At 38.4% G+C, this 19,337-nt stretch overlaps 1 long non-coding RNA gene across 2 annotated transcripts in view; it reads right to left on the reverse strand.

The window, feature by feature from the left end:
- Positions 1-1,803: 1,803 nt before the first annotated feature.
- Positions 1,804-19,337, reverse strand: part of LOC140255926 (uncharacterized) — a 29,497-nt gene continuing 11,963 nt past the window's right edge. The window contains exons 1-3 of one of the 2 annotated variants that reach the window (XR_011904613.1): positions 6,068-6,182; positions 2,986-3,112; positions 1,804-1,873 (exon numbers count right to left, since the gene is read on the reverse strand). This is a non-coding gene — a long non-coding RNA (uncharacterized lncRNA). Of the gene's footprint in view, positions 1,874-2,985; positions 3,113-6,067; positions 6,183-19,337 lie in introns of those variants that run through there. The other variant, XR_011904614.1, reaches the window with a different exon arrangement.

Below are 19,337 nucleotides of genomic sequence, written 5' to 3' on the forward strand. Positions count from 1 at the left end.
CAAATGTCACAGAAGGAAATGTTGCATGTTAGCTCACAGTTGCATAAACCGCTCACTAGAATTAATAAACTTTCTGAAAGACGTATATAGAATGATATTAATGAAAGCTATTTATTGTCAATTCAATGTTCTGTTTTCGGCTGACAAAAATGCATTTAAAGTGCCACATTACCAAGAAAGCACATAGTTATTTTTCATAATCTTAATTAATTTTCACGCACTACCGTATGAAATGTATGATAAGTTTTAGTTTGCAATTCATTTTCTATTAATTCAAAATTAATTTTAATTCCAAACGCGCATTCACTGCACAGTACCTGAAGAATGAGAGTTTAGCAGGGATGAATGCCTGATTGTACAAGGGCCTATACAGATACAAAGCAATAGACAGACATAAAAGTGAAACTTCAAAACGCAGGGCTAGATCGAAGGCAAGCAGTATTAACCGCATGACATATTAGAGCTGTCATTTTGAACATAGCATGCCTTTAAAATATTTAAGCAGAACCCCAAAGGAATATATAATTTTACCTTAAAAAGGTTGTTTTAATAGAAATTGATGACAAAAGACTATACTTAAATGGTAGAGCAGCACACACCCAACCTACCACAATTAACGGGAAAAAGGCTCATTTACAAGATAACGTAAAATGCAAAAAGTGGTCTGTTTTTCATACTGAATAGTAGATGGTTTTGAAAGTGAACAGTACTACAAACTCTGAGAGCTCTGTTTGTTCCATGTGCATTTTCTCCATTGTGCGCAGCCCAAGTCTGGTTGCTCCCATGCAATGACACCAATCAACACCCACTAAATTGAAGCTAAAATCAAGTAACATAATTTACTTACTATGGCCTATGGTGGACTTGGATGCTGTTTGCCAAAGTGGCAGAGGTTTTCTCATTCCATGGCCATGGCTTTATGCGGATACCCACTTTTCATAGCTCCTTGTCCAGCACCAAGGAAGAGCCATTGGCACCTGTGGAAAACAATTCCTTGCATTGCAGTTACGCTTTAGAAATCCAAAACCTTGAAGATGTGTGTTATGCTCCATTTTCTCTAAATGAATGTATCAAGCTATGTAAAGCATATAATAACAGTTCTTCAAGTGGCCTTTAAATGCTTTTTATGTTCCATTACCTTATACATTAAAATAAGATATTGATCAAGCCTTTCCCGATGAAATATGAACTTACAGCAGGTTTACTTTGGTTGCATCTCCTTCCCTCAGCACAATAAAATGCCATATTTGTGTTTTCTAATCTTAACCACAATTTTGACTTTGAAAGAGCATAAATACAAGCTGTGTAAATATGAACAGAGAAATCTGTTTTCCTACTTCCATCCCATTTGCACATAGTGGGTTAACACTTCATTACCTTGAGCACTGAAGGATAAATCATACAGCACAATAAGGATAAAAACATTAATGGCTCAATTTGGGAGCATTTCAAAAGTGATTTCCTTAAAGTGACGCTGCTCCAAAGGCTCACTGAAACACAAATATTTGCATGTATATTAGGAACTGTGTTTTGACTAGGATATCCATGCCAACCCTTATTGTTTAATGTGAAACACCTTTCTTCTCCAGCAAAGTTACAGTTCAAATATGGGACGGTAAAGTAGAAACACTGGCAAAAGCCACGGCAGATACTTTAATATGTAATACAGATAGATGTTTCTATAGGCCAACCTTTCAGCCTTGGGCATGCCAAAACATAGATCTGATCCTGATAGTGCACTAGCTAATGGGCTAATTGTGAACCTAATTGCCTCTTTGCACTTTCAGTTACGAGACTGAACAGATGAGAGCAGGACTTCCTGCACACAGCCTTGCACTGGTTAGGACCTCGGTGACCAGTGGGAATGGTGCAGCTGTAAAAGAGCAGATGAAAAGATATTCACAGAATGATTAGTCAATTGCTCCTTCTACTTTGCAGCAATCTGATACATTGAACAAAAAGCACTTGGTATTTATTCTCCTAAAGTTTTTATCTCTTTCCCCTTGATTTCCACAGCTCCCTGACAAAGGTATTTTACAGGATTATTTTCTGACTGCGGTGCTGAACTGAAAGGAAGAGGAGTTCAGTTTGGCTCTCACTTTTGTTCCAGACTGCCTGTGTAATGTCAGGCAACTCATTTAACCTCATGGCATCCTAGGCCCCATCTGGTCAGTGGGAAAAACACAACCTGCTGAGAGAGCTGCTGTGAGGACATATCCATTCCTCAGGAGATTCTCAGGTACAAGAGTAATACAGCCTGAATAAATACACAGTGAGAACAGGTTTTCATTTCTCCTGTTTGTAGTTCATGAGTTGCTACTTCATTACTTGTGGCACTGAAGGATAAATTATACCAGCACAAACTGGAAATGAATATTAGTATCTTCATTCAGTACCATTTCATAATGGTCTACTTTAAGGTGCCATTGGCCTAAAGACCTAAACAAGTAAGAAGCTATTAAGAATGAGATCCTTTGCTTTTAACTACTTCAACATAAGCATGTAATTCCTAGCACTCCAGAATGGCATTGTCCTATTAAATCTATTGTGTTTATCCTTAAAACCTGGTAAAATGTGAGAAATAAATATCTAATAGCATACCCACACTGCACTCACCACTGTTAAGTGGCACTTAGCATTTCTGAGGCAGCTTTTAACTTCCAGACCATCTGCATGCTGAAAAATCCCCCTAACTTGGCTGTTTGAGAGGTTCATCTCTGACAACCCAGTACTACCTCAGCCTGTTCATCAGTTAATTGAAGTCAATAAGGCAGATTTAAGAGTTCATTCATGAGAGGCAAGAGTGGCTTACACCCTGCTCTTGCTCTCAGAGCCTGAGAGATGACATCAGTACACCAATTGGACACGAGTACTATAGAGGTGAACAACTATTCTGCCTATTGGCCACTGCTGACCATAGAGAGATGAACTTAAGCTGAATAGTTCCCAAGAGCAAGTGGGAAAGCGACACAGACCTTTACGTACCTCCCAACGAAACTCTATCTGCTGGCATCAGCTGGGCTGAGTTAAACTGGATAAACTCCTCTGCAAAAGCTGAAGGCCATGTGTCTGCAAGGCTCTGATGTGTGTTGTAGCTTCATACTGGAGCTAGCTAAAAGAGAACAGAGGAAGGATAAATAGGGTATAAAGTTACGTCTGTCTCTACAGTCTGCCTCTTGTCTCCATCACCTGCTCACATATGCCGGTCAGAAAAGGGCTGTGCCCACATGTAAAAGACAGAGGTAGGCAGATGAAGGAGTGCCATTTTGTTAGCTTTTACTTTGCTCAGAAGCCAATGTGAAAACATGCTTCTCAAACTATGAGAAGAAAGAACATGAAAATGTAGATGTGCAGAAGCAATGAACAACGGCTGATGGATATTCTTTGGCTATGACAACAGGAGATCAGATAATGAGCTGGAGTGTACAGTATTAGGTCACAGAAAAGAAAAAAAACCAAACAAACAAACAAAAAAAAAAACTTCTACATAACCTGACCCGTCCTGCATATGCAGTTTATGACAGTTCTCAATAAAAAAACTGAGGATAGGTATAATTTTACATTAAAACACTGATAGCAGCTCTGAGAAAATCAAGTTTTCCTTATGTAGATTATTCTTTTTTCTAAGATAAACACTATTCATGGTACAAAACGTTCTTTGCACCCCAGATGTAGTAAAAAAAAGTGAGTACAAAAAAATCTTTTTGGGAACTACACATAATCAGTCTGTTCCTGAAGATAGAGAAATATCATTATCAAAAGTACTGCAACCTGTAGGTGATGAATTTCAGGGCAGGATGCACCCAGCTGCTTCCACCACCTTTCCTTTAGCCTCCTTTGAACAACCTCAACCACAAATTCTTTTTTATGTGTTCTGAAGGTTCTGCAAATAACTACCCTTTTCATTTCATCTTACGGGACTGCTGGGTCTGACATACCCTAGTGCTGTGTAATATTTGATTTAAGGAGCAGGAGAGACATGAGACAACTTCCTGGTAGAAATTCAACAAATTCTTCTTTTGAAGCATTGCTGATCTGCGTCATTTGGAAAGGCATCATCTTAACTCTTCTCCAAAGAGGCTGACACTAGTGATTATTCAACATAACTACGTAAATATGTTTTTACTGATACAGATCTAGACCTTTTTATTAGGGGAAGAAAAAAAAGAAAAGAAAAAAGAAAAAAGCAGAAAATTTGTTAATATTTTTATTATTGTTATTATTGTTAAGCTATTAGTGAAATCAGGATTGGGTAAAACGCTAAAGAAACATAAAATAACTTTGTATCCTTGAAGTGGAAGTCAGAGTTAAACCTCATGCACAAGTAACATGATCTGCCAGGCCTGACAGAGGGACAGCGTAATTACAAAGTAAGAGCTGAAAATATGAAGCAGCACAAGACAGACTCAGAGAGGTATTGATGCCAGATCATATAATCATTTACAGATGTGTCTCTTCTCCTAGTCTTTTGGTAGCTTTTATAACAATGCAAGTATAAAATAAGGTATATTTTAAAACTGCCTAACGGTTATGAACAGAAACTAAAAAAATTAATACTAAATTTAAAGAGTTTCTTGTTATTATAAATGAATTCTAACTAAATGTACATAGAACTCACAGTACTCAATATTGATTACTTTAAGAGCAGCATTTATCTCAAAATGTGATTTAGCCCTTGAAGTCCAAAAACTGACAACATGCTTCAGCAACCACACAGTCCCTGTCCTCATATCAACCAGGGCACATTTCAGGCTTTAAAATGAAAAAGTCCCAATTTATTATGTGCTCCTCTTGATGAAAACTGAAGTAATTTGACTAACCCATGCCTAAATTCATGTATAAAATGAAATGTTTTTCTAGAAATTGAACAAAAACCAGAAAAATTAAAATAAATGTAAAGATGTTTCAGTTTAGGCTTTGGTGAATGGATGCTTTTGCACTTGGGGATGGGATGTTTGGAGATCTCATAAACATCCTGAACAGTCATGATCCATTTCAGCATTTTATTTTTCTTTCTCTCCTATTGAATGCTATTCAATACCTACTTTATTACACTGAATCTCAAATGTCCACGGTTCACAGAAAACAATAACTGCCCTAATCTGAAAGAAAAATATGAAGCTCAGCTTCAGTATGCATTAGCCAAATAATCAAGACCAGCTTGTCTCACAAGAAACATTAATAAGTAAATTATACATGAGATGGTAAAAATTAATCATTTTTTACTTCCATCAGAATGCTAGATAATATAGGATAGATAGCTCCCTGTGGTGCATGGCTGGGAATGACATTATTTAATGACCTTTGCCAACTGTACAGTTAAAACCATGCAGGCTAATTTCAATTTATAATATGTTATGCTTCTTTCATTGTTCTAAAGTCAGAAAAATTGATCTACTGGGGAAAACACAGCTCACGCCTCCAGCTGTAATTCCCACATGCATCGTTGTGCTTCTTGGACAGCCCAAACAAGAGAAGGCAGGAGCCATGCCTGTTGCTGCACGCAGTTCACTATTGTTTTTAACATCAACCTCTTCAGCCACAGGTAGATTTCACTGTAAAATAAAATTTATTTAGCATGTTATTGGCCATAACACTGTGCCTTCCTGTCATGATCTCTTGGGATTTTTTCCATATCTTTGTCAATACACCATAAATAAACTGTTTCTTATTCCATGCTTTTTTGTTTGTTTTGTTTTTTACAAAAATCCTGTTCATTATCTGCTGATACCTGTACCTCACTAACAAGCTCTGCACTGTTCCCAGCTGCAGAGGGACCAAGGCACGTTGCTCTGGAAGAGATGCCGCCAGCCCCTCAGGTGCTTCTCCCTCATTCACCATCTGCCTAGGGCTCCCTGGCCCAGAAAACAGACTGGATTGGAATAACAAAAAATAGAAAGACAGAAGCATCTCTCAGAGAGTTGTTTTTTTTTTCTTTCAGAAAACACACACACAATATACACATGAATGGCTGGTCCAGCTCAAAATGAACATGCACATAGTCCCACATCCTTCAACATTGCCCACAGCCAGTATTTACAGAATACAACCATATTCCCCAGAATACCTTCCCAGCCTGCATCTATTTGTGGTCCAAGGATACCCTGAAGCTGAGGTGAAACCTTCCTGTGTGACAGATTTTTCCTCTAAGGATTTTCTGTGTTGAATTCTTTTCTTCCTTCCAGTCACTTTTTGAACCCACACAGATTTTCGGCATATCCCCTATCCTGCAAGGTGAAGACAACACCTTACATTAACCAAATACTGAAAGCACAACATGTCATTGGAAACCTGGTGGTCTGGTGAAGTTCTTCTCTTTGGTTTCCAAAGCATCAAGGGTTACATGGTCAGACTGTATATGCATAAAACTGTTTGGAGAAGCAGAATAACTAAAATTTAGATTTCTATGCTAAGAAGTCTGAAAAATTTGAAAGATAACTCAGTAAGCCACCATTACTCAGTATTCATTACCTTAAAATATGGATTTGAGAGAAATTTAGAGACAAATATATACTCTAATTAGGAACACTTTTCAAGATTCTTAAAATACAAATGATTTTTGTGCTATCTACAAAAAATATTTGTTCTTGGCTAAGTTATTTATCTAGAGTGCTCTATCTTATTTTTTTAATCTTAACTATTTATTACATAGCCAATAAGTGAAAAAACACACGTTAAAAATGAGAAGAACAGCTCAGTTTCTACATGAGTACCACAATCCTCCTCACACAACCACACTATGATCCTGAGAATCAATTACTGTAAAAAGCACTAATTTCAAACATACACAAGAGAGTTATATGTCAAGGATTCTTTTCATTTATAGAAGAGCAAATCATGACTCCAGTTATAGATCAACTGTTATTTTATACATAATTAGAGCAGAGACAGCAACACAAAGGGTGCTGGTTCTGATACTGTGCAGATAAGTTGGAGTTTACACTATGCAGTGATTGGGAATTTTAACCTCTTCTCTTCTACTAAGTAGAAAAATGCTCAAAGATGATAATCATTCTAAAATGGCTCATTACATTCTTGAGTGCCAGTTAGTCATTCAGGAGGACACTTGAAGTAAGTAAACTTTAAACAGTTCAATGCAGTCCTGAGAAGTTCTTCTGCAAAAACCCAATGTTATGCGCAGCACCATAGATTTAGAAGCTTATGCTGAGCTTGTGAACAGCTTAGAAAATGTGTTCTCCAGTCCTATCTGTATGCTGTAACCTATCATAGCTATGGAAAAGTTCTATAACAATCCCTCCTTACAATGGTTTTATCTATCTGAATAGAAATGTTTATGTCACAGTCATTTCCCCCTCAGCATAAAATTAGCCTTTTTGCAAATAATGAAGATGCGTTAGATCATTAGGTGTTGTTAACAGGATTCAAAGGAAAAGGAAGGGACTTAGGAGCCCTCCACTCCCCATCATTCTCTAGTGATAAATAACTGATCTAATATTAAGAGTAGGGTATTATACATGCACAGTTTCATACACTTCCCACAGCAATCTGGTTTTGATAGCTAGAATATATATTTAGCTCTTATCTTGTGGAGTGACTTTTAATGACATTTAGAAGCGCTAAGGTACTTTGAGGATTAGGCTGCTTATTAGTCCCAGTGTACCCTCTAAGTGGTTGTTCAGATATTAAACATTCCCTCTGTCAGGGTACATAAACAATGAGCCCATTTGATAGGAGGCAAATTTTCTACATAATTCTGTTTTGCTGAGTTTATTCTCATTACCTTCAGACATTTATCTACATACAAACCTTCCTGGTATGGTAATTACTTACTTCATCTTCTCTTTAACAAGTGCTGAGTATTACAAAACAGCCTCAATTTTGTTTTTCAGCCCATTCTTATTTCTTAGCCAAGCAAAACTGGCTTTGGAAGAATACACTTCTAGTTTTGCTTTGAATCAAAACAAGCCTATGTCAGCAGCTAAACTATCCCCAGAACAGAATCACCTGCATTGGAAAAAACACTCAAGATCAATGAGTCCAGATATCAACCCAACCTACTGAGTCCCACCACTAGACCATGTCCCTTAGTGCCACATCCACACACATCTTAGAATTTCTCTAAGATGGGAACACTTGACACACCTGGGGAACCTTTCCCAATGCTGGGCCCTCTTATCCATGAGTGAATTCTTCCTAACATGCAATCTAAACACTCACTGGCACAACTTGGGGTTGTTCCTTCATGTCCTGTGGCTTGTCATCTGAGAAGAGAGACTGGCACTCTCTCCACTAGTACCTTGTATCATATGGATATTTTGCTGTCTGATCTTTAAGATCTGCTTTGGAAGTTAATGAATTTCCCACCATCACAGAGATCCCACTCATCACATTTAGCTCTACATTCAGCTTTTAGTGGAGAAATTCACTAGTTTATTGAATACTGAAATCTAAATACAGAAGCTGGAAATAGAGGGAGTTCAAGGAGGCCAACTGTTTGCCTCTTGTGTGGTGATTTAATATTATAATTCAATGTATAAACATAATAATTCCTGCACTCTTTCTGCTAGAGGAAACGCATGCAGCTTCTGATAATAAGATAATGCAGAGAGGATTCATTTCCTACAAGCTGTCTTTGTATTGTTTACTGCGCTAAATGAATGTGAGAGATGTGCAATACCTAATCATAAAACATCTTTGCGTGGCAAGAGGAGCACTTTTCTACAAGATAACTGATAATGGTTTTTTGTTTGAGTTTTAGAACAAGAATTAGAGCAATCAGAGATATAAAAAACATGACAGAAAGCAACTCAGAACTGATTCTTCATTCTACCATATAGGTTTTCACATAAACTTTACATGACAGGCTGTATCAGGGCATTCAGGTACTTCTGAGGTTTTCCATTTAATGAAATCAGTATTTCTTCATTTGGCTATGCTTAAAGAGTTGTATCTGATAATTTCCCTTTAACTGTTACTCAGTCTTTTTCTCTGCCTACCAACAGTTAAGTCTCTTCTACAGTTCTTCATTTACAAATATTAATCTCTGCTGTAACCATCCTGTGTCCCCAGCATATCCTGCAGCACCGATTTCCAGTCTAGGCTTCTCATTTCAGACCTTTAATTTTCGACCAATTTAATTGTAAGGAAGATGGTCAGTTTCACCCAGATGATGCTAAGTGCCTTTTCTCAACAAATTAAAAGTAATAAAGAAGTCTAACCTTGATCTTCCAAGTGGGGAAAAGAAACTCTTCTTCTAATGAGAGGCACTTATATGATTTCACAAGACAACAGCAGTATCTCCAGGCTTTTGTAGCTGCCAGGTAGAGGAAAGCTGCTTTAACTGGGAGCTCAAGCACCTCCTAAGCACACAGTGAGAGAAATAATTGAGCTGTAGTTCAGCATTCAAAACTGGACATTAAAATCATGATTTCTTGGACTAGAGATAACAGAAGCAGTGTCTCTTAGAGTATGCCAGTCAAAGGCCACCATCCCTCTGCCACAGAGAACACAGACAGATTTAATTAGAACTTCATTCCTAAGATTGGGGTTTGCACAGTGGTGAAGGCTTGCCCTCTAGCTCTACTATTAGTCACATACATGCAAACAAATGTAAGCATATTGGATAACTCAGAAAAGCCAGATCTGCAGGCAATCCTTTAAAATTCCTGCTGGAAAATCCCAGTACAGACTAGTGCTGAAGGGTTGGAAAATATCCTTTGATTTCTGGGCTCATAAATCAAGACTTCTGTACTCTCCTCCACCTCTCTCTCTACTTCTGCATGACCCATGTACTGGGGCAGACATGGAGGATAAAGGAGGATTTGGTACTGAAGATGTGCCTGGACTGTATTATGATCCTTTTTTTTTTCCTTTCTGAAAGAGCTAAGATGAAATCCACAACTCAGAACCAAGGCAAGAATTTCACAGCTTGTGCATGGAGCTGGGAACTGTCATGCTCCGTCTCAGCTTGCCTGTCCCAGCAAGGAGCTGCTAATATGTGGCTAGATCATGCCCCTGTTTTCAGTGAGGGCAATGAGGAAATCAGCACTAAATATAGCACTGTTTAATACAAAACAAACAAATAAACAAAAAAACCTGATTTCCCTCGAAATACATCTTCTGCCTCAGTTGCAAAGAGTCCTCTAGTTCAAAAGGCTCTGTGAAGACCATTCTTGTGTTTTCCTGTATGGACCCAGCACTGTGCAGCACAGGCAAGGAAGTGCCTCTACTAAAAATAAAATCTGGGTAGAGACTAATAATATTCCTACAACTTAAAGAAAAAAGACAATGTTTTAAGACTCCGCAGTGCTATAGATCTTCAGTCTCATGCAGTAAAAGTAGGAACAATTTGCAGGCCAACAATCTTGCTGCAAACCTGTAATGACTAAATTGTGATTGATAATATCAATTTGTGAGCAGAACTGCCACCACAACGTCCCATAGCAACAAGAGGCATTCTGTACAGGATTTCCCACTTGTGCAGTGATTACAGTAATAATGATGAAAGTGTTTTGAAAGGATTTCTAAGAGTCTGGTATTCCAGCTAAGTCTGGAGGAAATAAAGGTTGATTTCAGGCTTCTAATTCTGCGTGTAACTTAAGCCACAGTCCAAAAAACCACACCTGAATGTTTTAATGTCCATTAGGCATGCAAAGCCTGAATGGCAATTTTTCACCTTTCATAGATAGCTTGCTACCACTTCTGTCACTTGGCAGCAAATTGCAGAGGTCAATAGCATGCTTCAGTACCTGCTGTATGAAATAAACCCTACTCAGTAGACAGGGAACAAATGGAAATGAGCGGTATTTCTGCTGGTCTTAAGCACATCCGTAGAACACGTCTAGCCAAAACCATAATTTCACCTGCAAGTGCTACAACATGAAGAGATTTTGTCTAACATGGGTGATAAAAGGTCGTTTATGAGGACAAGAGATAAAATGGGAGTCTGCTAGGAATTTACAAGTGAGCTTCATTTTTTTTTTTATATACACTCACATTCCCTTATTAGCTTACCAGGGAAATGAGCACGCTGTAAAGTTCATGTTGAAAAGAAAGGTCACGCTTCACTGCAGAGAAAAAGCTACTCTTGAAACAATCATCAAGAAAAAATTCAGAATGAGCACAATGGAAAATGTGACTTTTGTTACAGGATAAGAATGGTTTTCTGCAATTTTGCTTCATTTCCTGGAGAAGATATTACAAAAACGACAGTATACCTAAGAAACAGTTATCTGTTCCATGGCTGTCAATAATTATTCTGGTTATCTGTTAGACTGGAGCAGGACTTCCACAATTTGCCTAAAGTTCTAAAAATCAGCCAAGATGCTCATTGTCCCACGTTATGGCAAGGCAGAGACATACTGACAGCAGTATGATTGAGATGCCATCAAGCACAGGAATGGCTAATCATTTGGTCTCATCTATTTCCTGAAGTTTAAATGCCCTTTAATCTTACATTATTTACCACAGCTTTGAAGAGTAAAATGAGGGTGAGAGAGGTACAACCCGAACCTGAAACCACACCTCACCCATTTGATCACCACTGTTATAAAAATAACTTTGCTTAGCCATTATACTGTAGGCTGTGTCATAACAACTTAAATGCAGTTAACTATTAAAAAGATTATACACTAAGCCTGTAAAATACCTTGTCTTTCAGCACTAATCACTCCCAATAAGCATATGTTAAATTTCGACTCGTTGGGAGCAAACCAAGAAGATGGCATTTCGTTCCAGATATCTGTCAATTCAAGCAGTATCAACAAAAAGGCTCTGCACAGCCCACAGACACTTTCTGCAAGCCCTGAGTCCTCAAACATTCCTACAGGCCACATGACATGACACAACCTCACCATCACACTACAGACATTGCAACGACTTGTGGCAGAGCGTTTTCACAGTCATTTTACAGTGAAAAGGCACACAGAGTAATTACTGGGAGCACTGTAACACAGCCTGGGGGCTCAGGGAGGTTGGGACACAGCGGTACCAGCATGAGCAGTGGGTTAGAGTTGTTCTGCACCTCCTGCTGAGGTCAGGGATGGCTCCCCAAGATCCCTGCCCCAGGCTTGCAGACGTGACCCCGGGGCTTCTAGCACCTATTACAAACTGGCTAATAGTGGCTGAGAAACATGCAAATACAGTGGAGTACAGTCAAGGAATGTGAATGAAAACACCATCTGTAGATGATACAGTCAGGCACCTTGCAACAGATTTTAGATAACTATAAATAAAACCCACTGGTTAAAATGCAATACCTTGATGTTTACACAGAACGGATCCATGAAGGAAAACACAATAATTGCTGGTAAAGAAAATGCCCAATAGGAAAGTATTTGCCTAGAACCAGACTGCTGACAGATCAGTTCAATATCTTCAGACCATAAAATTTTTTGTTCTATAATGTTTCTCTAGAACACAATTATCCTTATAGTTTGTCACAGAAGACATTTATATATAAACTGATACTGCTAAGAGGAAGATTTGGGACTGATTTCTTATTTAAAAGTGATAAAATTGATTTTAAATTACTTTTTGTAAAGCCGGATCTTGATGCCTCAGTAATAGGGAGCAACGAAAGGAAGAAATACAGTAGTCAATAACACAATCCATTTGGGTTGTGTTCTGTTGTGCCCTTGCAAAAGGGTCACTTGAAACGAAGCAGCCACAATGTTTTCACTGCATGGGTTATTATTATGAAGGCAGAACATATTTTATCATGTGCATTGAGTTACTGAATCATCTTATATTTGGATACAGTATCTTGAAATATGAAAGCAAACAGAAATCAAATTAATATAAGACCATTGTTATTACTCCTCATTATTTAAAGTAATACATAAAAAGGTTAGTTTGGGTTGATTGTTTTTTTGCATGCAAACTATCTTAGTGCTAAAAACCACTATTTAATATATCAGTATTATCTGAAGTTGCCAAGAATTACTGGAAAATGCCAACAAATTCAAGGACCCATTTCTAATATCTTCATAAAGAGACAGCTGACCTGCCCCTCCAGAAGCCCTTCGAGCTTGTACCCAATGGTTTCCATTTGCTACGTTGCTTTACTGCCTACACTATTGAGTAGGGATACTTGTAATTTCTTTCTAAACCTTTCTAAGACCTTTCTAATTGTTTCAGCTCTGTGTATTCAAGCGTTTAACAACAGTGAATTTTTTTGAGCAGATCCTTTGGAGCTCTCTTACAGATGAGAGTTTGCTCTCCTTAAGTAAAAATAAATAGATATCAGGACTTCTCTTAGAAACTTAAGTGTTCATAATTAACCTTTTGTTCTAGAAGAAAGAGGTCATAGAAACGCCTGGCCTATAGCTAGCTTCTTGTGAACAAAAGGGAAAGAGGAGGACTCTTGTTCATTATTGAGTGAGCAGCTCTCCTCCCCCGAGGAGCACAGAGTCAGTGTTGCAGAGCCATCACCATACCCCTCTTGTAGCCAGATACATTAAAAAAGTCTACAATGAGATTCAGTCCCTTGTCACTGCAGTGACTCCATGTGATCTATGTATGCCAGGAATAGCAACAGAAATACAATCTACGCTGCTTAGTGGTAGTAGCAACATGAAACACAAATATATCTTCCCTTTTTCTTTCTTTCTTTCTTTCTTTTTTTTTTTTTTTCTTCTAAATGTTATACCATTAAGTATCTGCTCTTTCATGAAAACCTTTATTTTTATTACAACTACACTTTCTCATGGAAACACAGCTTTGCAAAACATAACATAGTTAACTTCAGGTCATTTCTTCAGTTCATTTCACTTAGTAGTAAAAATCTAATGGCCAAATCTACCTATTGACTGATGCTTGTGAGATTTCTCTTTAAGTCAATAACAGCCCTTAGCAAGAATCAGTGACTTTGCTGTTATTTATACATAAAGAGTTGTATTGAACTCAAGTAGTGCTCACAGTTCAGCATTTTACTTTTTTGTTTTGTTTTGTTTTAAATTCTTGTTTTCCAAGCTGTGTTGGGATCTTGGAAGCCACTACAAACTAAATCAAACCAGAAAATCTTACATGTCAAAAATAATCATAACCCAGTTTTCAATGCCTTATTTATGGATCTCACCATTTTACAAGCAAAATTTCCGATATCTACTTAAATCAGTTTTCAGTGGCATGACAGCAACCAGTATGCAAGCAATAACAGAACTGCATTAAGGGAAGCACTGAATTTATGATCTACCCAGTAGAAATCTATCAATTTTGATCAAGTTCTAGGCACAGTTTCTAATATTTCACACTATGCTGTGCAGTTTCTCACCATGTTTATAAACTGCTTCATAAGACAATATGATACTGAAAGAAACTGGCAAAGCTAAGTCAGCAAGGTTATTAATTCATTACAAAATGTATGGCTTGATTGCAAATTATGATTAAAAGTGATCTCTGCATCTCAGATGAATTCTGATTCTTTTTTAGTATTTTGTTATTGCTTTACTACAAAATCTTACATATACAACTACAAAAAGAACAGCACGATTGGAAGAGCCGTACCTGTATATTTGCATCCTACAAAATCCTTTTTTTCCTTCCATTCTCCCAGCATTGATGGCAGCGACCCATCCACAAGACAAAGTCTGATATTTTAATAGGTCCAATTTTACCTATTCCTGATAATAATAATTAATTGCAATGAGTAATCTTGATCCACGATTATGAATTTAAATAGTACGCAATATTTTCTATGACTAATGTAATGTCATAAGATGTTTAAGTGGGGTGATGTGGATTTCCAACAGATTGAGAACTCTCATCGTCTATCTTTAATCTGCTGCAGATTGAACGCAAAGTTCTATAAAACCCATCCAGTGGGATGCTTACAGAAGGCCTATCCTTTGTGAGGGAGACTGAAAAGGAGTAAGACTTGGCTGTTTTGGGCTTTATCGTGTTTCTCACATTGCTAGGGCTTAGGTGAAAAGCAGGCACACTGAGGAAGATGTGCTGCTCTTTAGGAGAGTTGGATACATGCCTACATCTCTGTGCTGGGAGTGACTGCTATAAATTCTGTGCAAAGTTCCCCCCAACATTCATTTTCCCATCTTGAAAACATTTAACCATGTAGTAAAATTTTGATTAAAAGACATCAAAGAAGCCTTCACAGCATTGTAAATGCTTCCAAATCTCTGCTCAGAACAACTCTTTGCTCTTGAACAGCTTCTAAGGATCTAAATCTTGTCATGTACAGTTTAGTCTCACAAACTACCCAGTCTTAAATCCTATCTGGGCTAGTAGTATATGTAATACTTCTTAAAAAGAGGTGCTAAAAACTTGGTGAAAGAAGTGCCCTTGGGGAAGCTTCTGATCTACTCCTGTCAGTGAATGCTTAGTGATCTCATCAATTACCTTAAATCCTAAAAACATGAGGGTTTCTCTTATACATTTTGATTTTCTGTAATAAACCTTGATCCACATGGATATCATATAATCCTTTTTTTTATCCTTCTAAGCTCTTGGTCTTAAAGTTATCTGGTGATAAAAAGCTCCAAAGGTTAATTGCAAATTGTGCAAAGTAACCATTTCAGTTTACTAATTCCAAGTGTGTTACCTTTGCATTAGGTTACATGCTCCCATCTGAAAGCATTAAGTGGGAGCATCTGATAAACCTTCCTCACACTATTGGATATTTCCTAGGATTCTGCCTGTTTCTGTTATCCAAACATCCTCTGCTCCCCCTTTCTTCACAGACAAGTGATTCCTATGCCAGTATAATTTAAGTGTCATTTTTGCTCTAAGGTCTTCCTGAAAAGTCAAGAATCAAGTAAAATAAAACTTACTGTTTAGTAAGTACCATACACAAAGAATACTGTGTACATTATTGCACGCTATAGTTCCAAGAATATATCTAAAAGCGAGAATATTTTGAAGGCAGTCACAACATAAGCCTTTCAATAGGAAGCAGTCTTTCTCCTTACTAACGAGCACGTAACTCATTAACTCTGGGAAGGAGCTGAAGTGGCTCAGGTGTTCCAGCAGATGCACACGCTGCACTTTTTGGGCTCTGGACATTCCAGGGCAGAGCTGCTGCTGATGGAGCACACCCAGGAAGCCACTGTCAGGTGCAGAGAGTGATCCTGCACTGCTTGGAAGTTACACTGGTTGAGGGCCATGGAAAAGGAGAGGGGGGAAGTGATTTATACCTGGTATATGAGGCTCTCAGGACTTGCAAGCCAACTGAGCCTGCAGCAAGCCTGTCCCCAGACACTTGAAAAACCCATAGGTTCCCAAGAATACCCAAGATACCCAAGACCTATCTGCACTGACTCATCTTTTCAAGTGTAGGACCTATTCCGAATTTAATGATCTCCCTTAATTAGCTTGTTGAAATTACACAGTGCCTCAACATCTGGCAGGTGTATCCCCAAAAGGAGAAGCAGCAGTACTGGAGGGTTTGTGCTGCCTGAGAGATTATTTCAGTATCAGTAAGTGAAGGTCTGGAAGAAGAGGGGCTGCCCCCCCCCCCCTCCACCTTCACACAGCGCAGTTTCATTTCCAGGACAGAAGTCAGAGATTACATTCAAAGCCCCCAGGGAAGGCGGTGTGTTTTTCTCCTGATTCTTTCACTCCAGCTACTTGTGCCGTGTATCATTTCAGCTCCATTGATCCCAAGTCCTACAGCACGTATTACTCCTTATGGAAGAGTTTTAAAATACAAAATAGGAAAGCAAGTTATACTCCAAGAACATCTTCAGTTCTTGATTTTGCAGCAAGGAGCATCACACAGCCACGTGCCAGATGCCCTCAGTGGGGATCTTGGACTCACTGCTGCAGAACCTTTTGCTAAAGAAGAGGATTAAATTAATGTATTGGCATAATTCTTTTGTCGGCTTATAAAAGTTCTGTCTTTTCATACTTATTCCTTCTCTTTACTACAGATATGCATTCGCCTCACATTCTTCTCACGTTCTCTAGAATATAACTTCCCTCCGTGTTTAAGGAACAATATCCTCAGGTCATCTGGAAAAATGTACTCATCTTCCCCCATTTTCTTTTCAGCGTAACTGACATGTATGCTGCTCTCTTGCTAAATGGGGAGCCCATTTAAGCTATCTGGTCGGGGCTAACAGACCTGAAATCTACAAACACTGTAAATAATAAGTGTGCTTCTGAAGTGTTACAAAGTGGGCTTTCTCATTTTCTCTAAGCATGCGTAAGAGGAAAGGTTTTTCTTCCCTTTGATTAAATAAGCTCCCATATCATGACTATAATCCAAATGTTTGTTGACTATGAGTCAGCTTTTCCATGTAGGTTAATATATATATATATATAGAGAGAGAGAGAGAGAGATTTTTAACTCGGGTCTATATTTAAGGTTAACTAGTGATTGCCACAGAAGTAAATCTGCAGAGCAAGAAGCTGTGGCAAAGCCCTTTACAAATCTCCCTCTTATTCATCATATAAAGTCATGGAACCCAAAGAGCACATGACTTCATTTATTAGTTTGTCTCCAAACTCAATCAAATTACATATGGCAAGATGAAGGAAAGAAAAAAAAAACTAAACCACAAAAACTCCTACCTGAATGGTGTATTTAAAGTCTCAGAGATAGCAGGTTAGCAGAAAAAAATAGCAAACTTTTAAAGAAGCCAACTCTGGCCACTTGAAAGTTAAAACTGAGGTGTCTTGGAAAAGGCAGTGCCTATAAGAAACACTGAATTAAGCAGCACTGTATTTCTACTTCTTGTTAAGATTATAGCTCAGGCAGCTTTCACTGCTCCTTCGCCGTGCTTACAGTAAATCTTGGCGAATAGCCCATATATCGCACAGCATAGATCGTACCAGAGCTGGTAATTACCCCTTCACATACAGCAGCTCAAAGTTTGGAAAAGTATTAATTTAATATAGCACTGTTCTACTGAAGGCCATACTTCCCCAGTAAATTGTGCGGTAAAAGAGACAGAATTTTGTTTAGCCAATATTTTCCTTTAACAAATCAAAGCAGAAAGCACACAATGTTGATTAGTTGGTGAAATTGCTTTGTTAAAAATCTCCTTTACCAAGTACAGAAGTACTGACAGCTACATTAATTTCTCTTGAAGCAGAAGTAAATAAGATAAAGCTTTAGGATGGTACTATTGCAAAGAAAAGCCTGTTTCTTACATATGTTTGCATAGTGACCCTGCCACACGCAGAACACTCAGCCAGAATAACCAGAGCTGGCACCCACCAACATCAGGGAGCACCTGGGTGTCAACTGCACAAGAACCCAATGAAAAAGCAAGTTTATCCTTAGAATTAGGCACCTTTCATACAAACACCACTGGGATAAACATGAGCTCCTCTGGACCATTTGTTATCCCAGTTGCAGTGAATGTATCATAAAAACCGTAGTGCCTTGATCAGCCCAGTCTGACTGCATGGAACATGTGAGCTTTCTGTTGTCAGGTATCACTCTTCCCAGCTCCCATTCTTCTTCGTGCAGATAAGGCACACAGCAAACAGCCATGAACCCCACACACTTTGCCTGTGTCTCTTTCTTTGCCCTGCCCTCCGGAAGTGTGCTGTGGGTGGGATAATTTGGACACCTCCATGCTGCTCCTGCAGCCTGAGCCAGAAAAAGAAAGAGTTGTTCCCTGCCTTTCAAGTTATACAATCTCTAAGAAGCAGAGCTCTGAGGCCTTTATGCCCCAGCAAGGAAAAAATACACATTTTGTTCAAACACAGCATCTGATTGTGTAATCACCATAGGGCTCTGCCAGCACCACATACAGGACTTCTGTGGTGCTCTGCTTATGTAGAGGCATAACCCTCACCGTGAAATTGTTTTAAACTCATCATATAAATTAAATGCTGCGTGTCTGACAAGGGAAGGGGACAAGTTAAATGTCTTAAAAAGGGGGAGGATGAGATTTTACAAAGTCTCATTGGAAAAAGTACTTGGAAGGCAATTAATCAGTTAAAGCACACTTTTAACATTGGCTCTCCAAGGCGTATACAATATATATATAAAAAAAAAACAAACAAAGCTTTTCCAATAAAGTAAAAAATAGTTTGTCTTCAAAAATAGCCACATTAGTGAGCTGTTCACACCTGATTCAGCAGAATTTGAAAAGAATAAGTGGTGTGCTTTGAATTTTCCTTTAGTTCTCCACCAGCTGCACTGAGCCAAACAATGTCCTTGTCACAAAACTTACCTCTTTCAAGGGCAGAAGAGAAAGAATGAGGTTTCTTCTCTTGGTTCCTGCATTGGGATGGCTCAAAGAATGGGGAAAACAGACCACAATGATCTTGTTTCTTCATTCATATCAGAGCACACTCTTCTCTCCAAGGTGGAGGGAATGAAAAGTCCCAAGCCAGCTGGCAAAGCTGTGGTGCTATCAGGAAGGAAGAGGAAAGGCCAAAGCTTTTTCAAAGCCCAGCAGCCGAAT

The sequence above is a fragment of the Excalfactoria chinensis genome, chromosome 9 (genome assembly GCF_039878825.1).
Source record: "Excalfactoria chinensis isolate bCotChi1 chromosome 9, bCotChi1.hap2, whole genome shotgun sequence".
Taxonomy (NCBI): Eukaryota; Metazoa; Chordata; class Aves; order Galliformes; family Phasianidae; genus Excalfactoria; species Excalfactoria chinensis.